The sequence below is a fragment of the Wolffia australiana genome, chromosome 8 (genome assembly GCF_029677425.1).
Source record: "Wolffia australiana isolate 7733 chromosome 8, ASM2967742v1".
NCBI lineage: Eukaryota > Viridiplantae > Streptophyta > Magnoliopsida > Alismatales > Araceae > Wolffia > Wolffia australiana.
Genome location: NC_135842.1, coordinates 15,253,428 through 15,259,877, shown reverse-complemented (window position 1 = coordinate 15,259,877; position 6,450 = coordinate 15,253,428). Strand labels below are relative to the sequence as shown.

Sequence of the window (6,450 nt, the reverse complement as noted above, 5' to 3'; positions counted from 1 at the left end):
AATTTGGCCTTTTCTCATAATGTTGTCCTATGTCGAATTTTATTTGTGAAAAATGCAACAGTTATGTGGGCCTGAAGCCCTGAACTATTGTTGGACCGAAATTAATTTAATGTAATCTGAAAAATCTAAAACTTCATGATAACGAGGGTAAAATTGCATATTGTAGAATTGTTTTTTTTAACTGACAACTAATGTTATAACAAAATTAATATATTGTTATTTTAAGAAAATAAAATTGCATAATATGGTTAATAAATTTAATAATAAATATGAGGGTAATAAGGGTACTAGGGTAGAGTGTAATATATTAGTGGAATGGTTATGAGAATGACTGACAAGTGACAACTAATGTTTTAACGAAATTAGTACACTGTATTTTTATGAGAAAAAAATTGAAGAAAATATGTAATACCTTTACTAGATAGTAGTAGCAGTTAGTAAGAGGAATAATGATTATGATGGTTTAATAATAAGGGTAGAGCGTAAGATATTAGTGGGGTGGTAATTTTAGACTTACAAAAAATTTTTGAACGAATTTAATATGATGTAATTTTAAGAAAATAAAATTACATAATATATTTAACACCTTTAATAGATAAGTGAAATAGTCAGTAAGAGGAATAATAAATATGAGGGTTAAAAAATAAGGGTAGAGCGTAAGATATTATTGGGATGGTTATTTCTGACTTGCAACAATTTTCTGTACGAATTTAATCTAATGTAATTTGAAGAAAATAAAATTATTTAATAAATTGAACACCTTTAATAGGTAAGTGAAATAGTTAAAAAGAGGAATAGCAAAACTGACAATTTAAGAATAAGGGTAGAGTGTAAGATATTAGTGGAATGGTTATTTTAGAATTACAAATAATTTTTTAACAAAGTTAATTTAACTTATTTTTAAGAAAATAAATTTACGTAATATATGGAACACCTTAAATAGATAATTGAAACAGTTAGTAAGAGGAATAATAAAACTGACGATTGAATAATAAGGGTATATTGTAAGATATTAGTGGAATGGTGATTTTAGATTTACAAATAATTTTTGGACGAATTTAATGTAATGTAATGTTAAGAAAATAAAATTACATAATATGTTGAACATCTTTAATAGATAAGTGAAACAGTTGGTAAGAGGAATAATAAAACTGACGATTTAATAATAAGGGTAGAGTATAAGATATTGGTGGAATGGTTATTTTAGACTTACAAATAATTTTTGACAGTAGTTAATATAACGTAATTTTAAGAAAATAATTTTACATAATATATTGAACATCTTTAATAGATAAGTGAAGCAGTTAGTAAGAGGAATAATAAAACTGCTTATTTAATAATAAGGGTAGAGTGTAAGATACTAGTGGAATTTTTAATCTGAGTATATATGGTAATGTAAGGTTTGAGTAGAATTAAAAATATATGAGAGGATGAAATGCATACCATGGCAAATGTATAGGAGAATAAAGGTGCATGATATAATTTATATTTGGTATATATACTCGAAATAGTTAGTAATAGGAGTAATAGAGGAGTAAGTATACTTCTTGGCATGATATTTAATTATAGGGATTAATTTTTTTGATTGATACTAAGATTATTTATTGGATAGTTGGAGGAATATAGTAATGCCGGATATAAATAAATAACAAGAACTGAAAGGGTCTATTTAAGTTGATATAAATTATTATATTTTAATTTCATTTGAATCTTCGTAGTAATTTAGGGATATTCAAAGGAATTTTTGGAAAATGTATCAAAATTTGGGGATATTCAAAAGAATCTATACACGGCGTTAATTCGACATTTGTAGCAAAATTCATCATATACATATGATTGTGGCTCTGTCAAAAACAAGCAGTTCCCGTAGAAAACTCCCAACGGCTCTGTCAGAGATTTGTGCTTACTTGATCATCACCTGTGTTGTAGAAGATAAGAGATAAGTAACGATCATTACGTAGAAGTAAGAAAATCTAGTTCATTTATGTGATGTGTACCTCGAGCACATGCGACCACACCATCTTCTCCGTCGTCAGCATCCTCATCTAGCTCAACGTCATTGGACCACCGTTTGTTGTCCGCAAGTAGCCAACACTTCACAGTGATTAGTGTTTCGATGCTTATTGGCGACAAACGAGATCGCTTGTACGTGACAATAGCATTGCCAACCGAGAACATGCGCTCGGCATGGGCGCTCGTCGCACATACGGATAATAGATCCCTCGCAACGGCCACAATTAAGGGGAAACGTGTCACCCCCGTGCTGGCCCACCAAGATAGTGGAGTGAACACACCCTCATTAGGCACAATCTCTGCAAGGAATTGGTTGAATTCGTCCCACGCCGACCTTGTTGTCACAGGTGCCGGTTGCACGTGCCGCATAGTGCTCTTAAGCCACTTGTCCAACTCTTTACCTTTTGTCTTCCCCTTCTCAACGGCCCCTCTCAGTCCACGGCTCGACGAGTCACCTGGTAACAACGACCGTACGTATGCGATGGTTGCTTCTCGGACGCCAAGCGGAGCATTGAACCTTTGTGGAATGGATCCATCAATGCTGCGGTAGTGATCGCCTCATTCGCCCACAATATCTCAGCATACTGTGCAAGCTTGTAATGCATCACTCTACACGCCTGCGCCATGTTCGAACGATCTCCTTCGTGCAACCGTCGTACGGATGTGAAGAATGTGCCATCTTCGATTTGCTGGACCACTTCCTCCATGTGAACCTTGAGGTCGTCTATGAGATACAAGACATCGCAAATCGCTGGCGTCACTATCTTGCAAACATGATCAGTTGATACGGCGAAACGGCCACGGATGCGACATAACTCTTTTACCAACTCCCACTCATCCTTAGACAACTTCGGCTACGTCGCCTTCCGGCCAAAAGCCTTTGACACTTCGTCAATTACATCACGCTTCTTCACAGCGGCCGCCAACATAGTGTACGTGTTGTCCCATCGGGTTGGACAGTCTAAGACAACCATGTTGGAGTCCTCGACTTCGGGGTCGTCTTCACATGCATGTGTATAAAGTTCTCTCCGTTGCGTAGAGCTCCGAATACTCCGCACTAGTGTGCGCACCTTTGCAACTGCATCACCCAAATATAACGGCTTGCGTGGTCCCTCATTGTCATCATATGCTGAGAATATATCACCGAGTTCGTTGTCCTGGTCGATGTCTTAGTGCTCTGTTGTCCTTGTCACGTCGCCTTCTTCGGGTTCCATAGCTTGGGCCGAAGGAATACCGAAGCTTTTTATTTCCACTTGCACGACAAAGTTCAGAATGTGTGCCACACATGGGATGTGCCTCCTGGCACTAAACACCGGGTTTACGCTCTTCATCTTTCTCGCCATCAATGCCAACATCCTCTTATTCGCCATGGCATTGTCAGTAGTCACGGCGTAGACCTGCATAATTACGTTCCACATTTAAAGGCACAAGTTCAACTAATAAAATGAGATAGACGCTGAGTGCTGACCTTCGTCCGCAGATAGAATTCATCTAGTGCTTAGAGAACAATGGACGCCATGTTCTCCCCATCGTGCTTGCCGACGATTTCTCGGATGGCAAGTACCCACTCTCTGTACGCCCATGTGTCGTCCACCCAGTAAACGGTGATGCCTAGCAATCCAGTTCCGTTCTCCGCAGTCCATGCATCTACGGTGAGTGACACTCAGTTCGTATTGTCCCAGAGCTTCCTCACATCATGTTTCATTCAGCCGTGCATTTCGATGGTCCACTTCTTTATGACCTTTGCACTTGGAGGATCCAAGTCGATAAGCATTGCGCAACGCCACATATCCTTGAAGGCGACATTGTCAACAATGCTCTAGGGTGAATCAGTCAAGCATACGAATTGTGCAATGAAATTCTTCGTCTCATCTGGAGTGTGCCCTCTAATCAGCCCCTGATGGCTAGGCTCTCCTTGTTGTTTGCTCTGCATTCTGTCAGTGATGCATGGCTGATCAGGGTCTGCAGGGGCTTCGCCCTTGAGCTCCGCGTGACGAGTTGGATGGCAGGATTTGAAATGTTGCCAGAATACGTTGGTGCTTTTGTCGGCTTGCCTTTTTATTGGTTTCCTCTTACTGTGCAGGTTCAACTCCCGGCACACTAAGCATGTGTAGTATCCATCTTTCATCTGTTCGAAGTAGTCAATGATGACTGAACAATTCAAACGAGGCTGACTCTGTGCGGCACGACAAGTTCCCGCGTCCATACGTTGGGGGCCTACAGCTCCTGACCCAGATCTTTCTTGGGTTGGGTCATTGCCTCCGGGTGGGTTCATGTTTCTGAAGTCATAATTTGGTAAGCTAAAGTTCAATACAACGGCATCACATGATGCCAAACTGCGATTTAAACTCTGAATTAAGTAACGGATGCAATGGATATGACAATTAAATAAATAGTGAATCAAAGGAGAATGGAATATATAGATAAAGGAAGAATGATAGATATACAAGCAAGAAATATTGAGTCAGGGAGAATGAGATTGAGGTGAGAGGAAGAAAGCATAATTATAGAATTAAAGAGGAGGGGGAGAGAACATAAGAGATGCTGAGCGAGGGAGGGTGAAAATTATAATGTACGTTAGAATGAGAGAGAGAAAAGAGATGGGAGATGTAGAGGTACAGAGTTATAGATGGTGAGAAAAGAGAGAGGGAGAGTTGGACGTTGGAACCACTAATTAGATAGCACAGGGTAGAGGAAGAAATTAAAGAAGAAGAAGAAGAGAAAAAAGAGGAGGAGAAAAAAGAAGAGAATAAAAACGTAGAATAGGAAAATGAAGAGGGAGAAGAAGAGAAAGAAAACAAAGAAGAAGAAGAAGAGAAAAAAAACAAAGAAGAGAAAAACGAGGAAGAGAAAAAAGAAGAGAATAGAAAGGTAGAATAGGAAAATGAAGAAGAAGAAGAAGAAGAGAAAAAAAGAAGAAGACGATAAATTAATGGGCATAAGAGAAGAAACAAGAAGAAGAAGAATATGGAGAAGAAGGGAAGAAAAAGGTAGAGGAAGAAATTAAAGAAGATGAAGAAGAGAAAAATAAGGAAGAGAAATAGAAGAGAATAAAAACGTAGAATAGGAAAATAAAGAAGAAGAAGAAGAAAAAAAACAAAGAAGAGAAAAACGAGGAAGAGAAAAAAGAAGAGAATAAAAAGGTAGAATAGGAAAATAAAGGAGAAGAAGAAGAGAAAAAAATAACAAGCTGATAAATTAATGGGCATAAGAGAAGAAACAAGAAGAAGAAGAAGAATATCAAGACGAAGGGAAGAAAAGGGTAGAGGAAGAAATTAAAGAAGAAGAATAGAAAAACAAGAAGGAGAAAAAAGAAGAGAATAAAAAATTAGAATAGGAAAATAAAGAAGAAGAAGAAGAGAAAAAGAAGAAGACGATAAATTAATGGGCATAAGAGAAGAAACAAGAAGAAAAAGAAGAATATAAAGAAGAAGATAAGAAAAGGGTAGAGGAAGAAATTAAAGAAGAAGAAGAAGAGAAAAAAGAGGAGGAGAAAAAAGAAGAGAATAAAAACCTAGAATAGGAAAATGAAGAGGGAGAAGAAGAGAAAGAAAACAAAGAAGAAGAAGAAGAGAAAAAAAACAAAGAAGAGAAAAATGAGGAAGAGAAAAAAGAGGAGAATAAAAAGGTAGAATAGGAAAATAAAGAAGAAGAAGAAGAGAAAAAAAGAAGAAGACGATAAATTAATGGGCATAAGAGAAGAAACAAGAAGAAGAAGAATATGGAGAAGAAGGGAAGAAAAGGGTAGAGGAAGAAATTAAAGAAGAAGATCAAGAGAAAAACGAGGAAGAGAAATAGAAGAGAATAAAAACGTAGAATAGGAAAATAAAGAAGAAAAAGAAGAAAAAAAAACAAAGAAGAGAAAAACGAGGAAGAGAAAGAAGAAGAGAATAAATAAAAAGGTAGAATAGGAAAATAAAGAAGAAGAAGAAGAGAAATAAAAGAAGAAGACGATAAATTAATGGGCATAAGAGACGAAACAAGAAGAAGAAGAAGAAGAATATGGAGAAGAAGGGAAGAAAAGGTTAGAGGAAGAAATTAAAAAGAAGAAGAAGAAGAAGAGAAAAACGAGGAAGAGAAAAAAGAAGAGACTAAAAATGTAGAATAGGAAAATGAAGAAGAAGAAGAAGAGAAAAAAAACAAGAAGAGGAAGAAGAGAAAAAAAACAAAGAAGAGAAAAACGAGGAAGAGAAAAAAGAAGAGAATAAAAAGGTAGAATAGGAAAATAAAGAAGAAGAAGAAGAGAAAAAGAAGAAGAAGACGATAAATTAATGGGCATAAGAGAAGAAACAAGAAGAAGAAGAAGAATATGGAGAAGAAGAGAAGAAAAGCAAAGAAGAGAGAAACGAAGAAGAATAATAAAGAGGTAGAATAGGAAAATAAAGAAGAAGAAGAGGAGAAAAAAACAAAGAAGAGAAAAACGAGGAAGATAAAAAA

The 6,450-nt window shown here is 36.5% G+C and overlaps 1 long non-coding RNA gene across 1 annotated transcript; it reads right to left on the bottom strand.

Moving 5' to 3' along the window:
- Positions 1–1,635: 1,635 nt before the first annotated feature.
- Positions 1,636–5,687, bottom strand: LOC144706726 (uncharacterized). Its single transcript, XR_013582312.1, has 3 exons — positions 3,482–5,687; positions 1,998–3,410; positions 1,636–1,918 (listed from the first exon to the last, which is right to left on the bottom strand). It is a non-coding gene; the product is annotated as an uncharacterized LOC144706726 (long non-coding RNA).
- Positions 5,688–6,450: the final 763 nt, after the last annotated feature.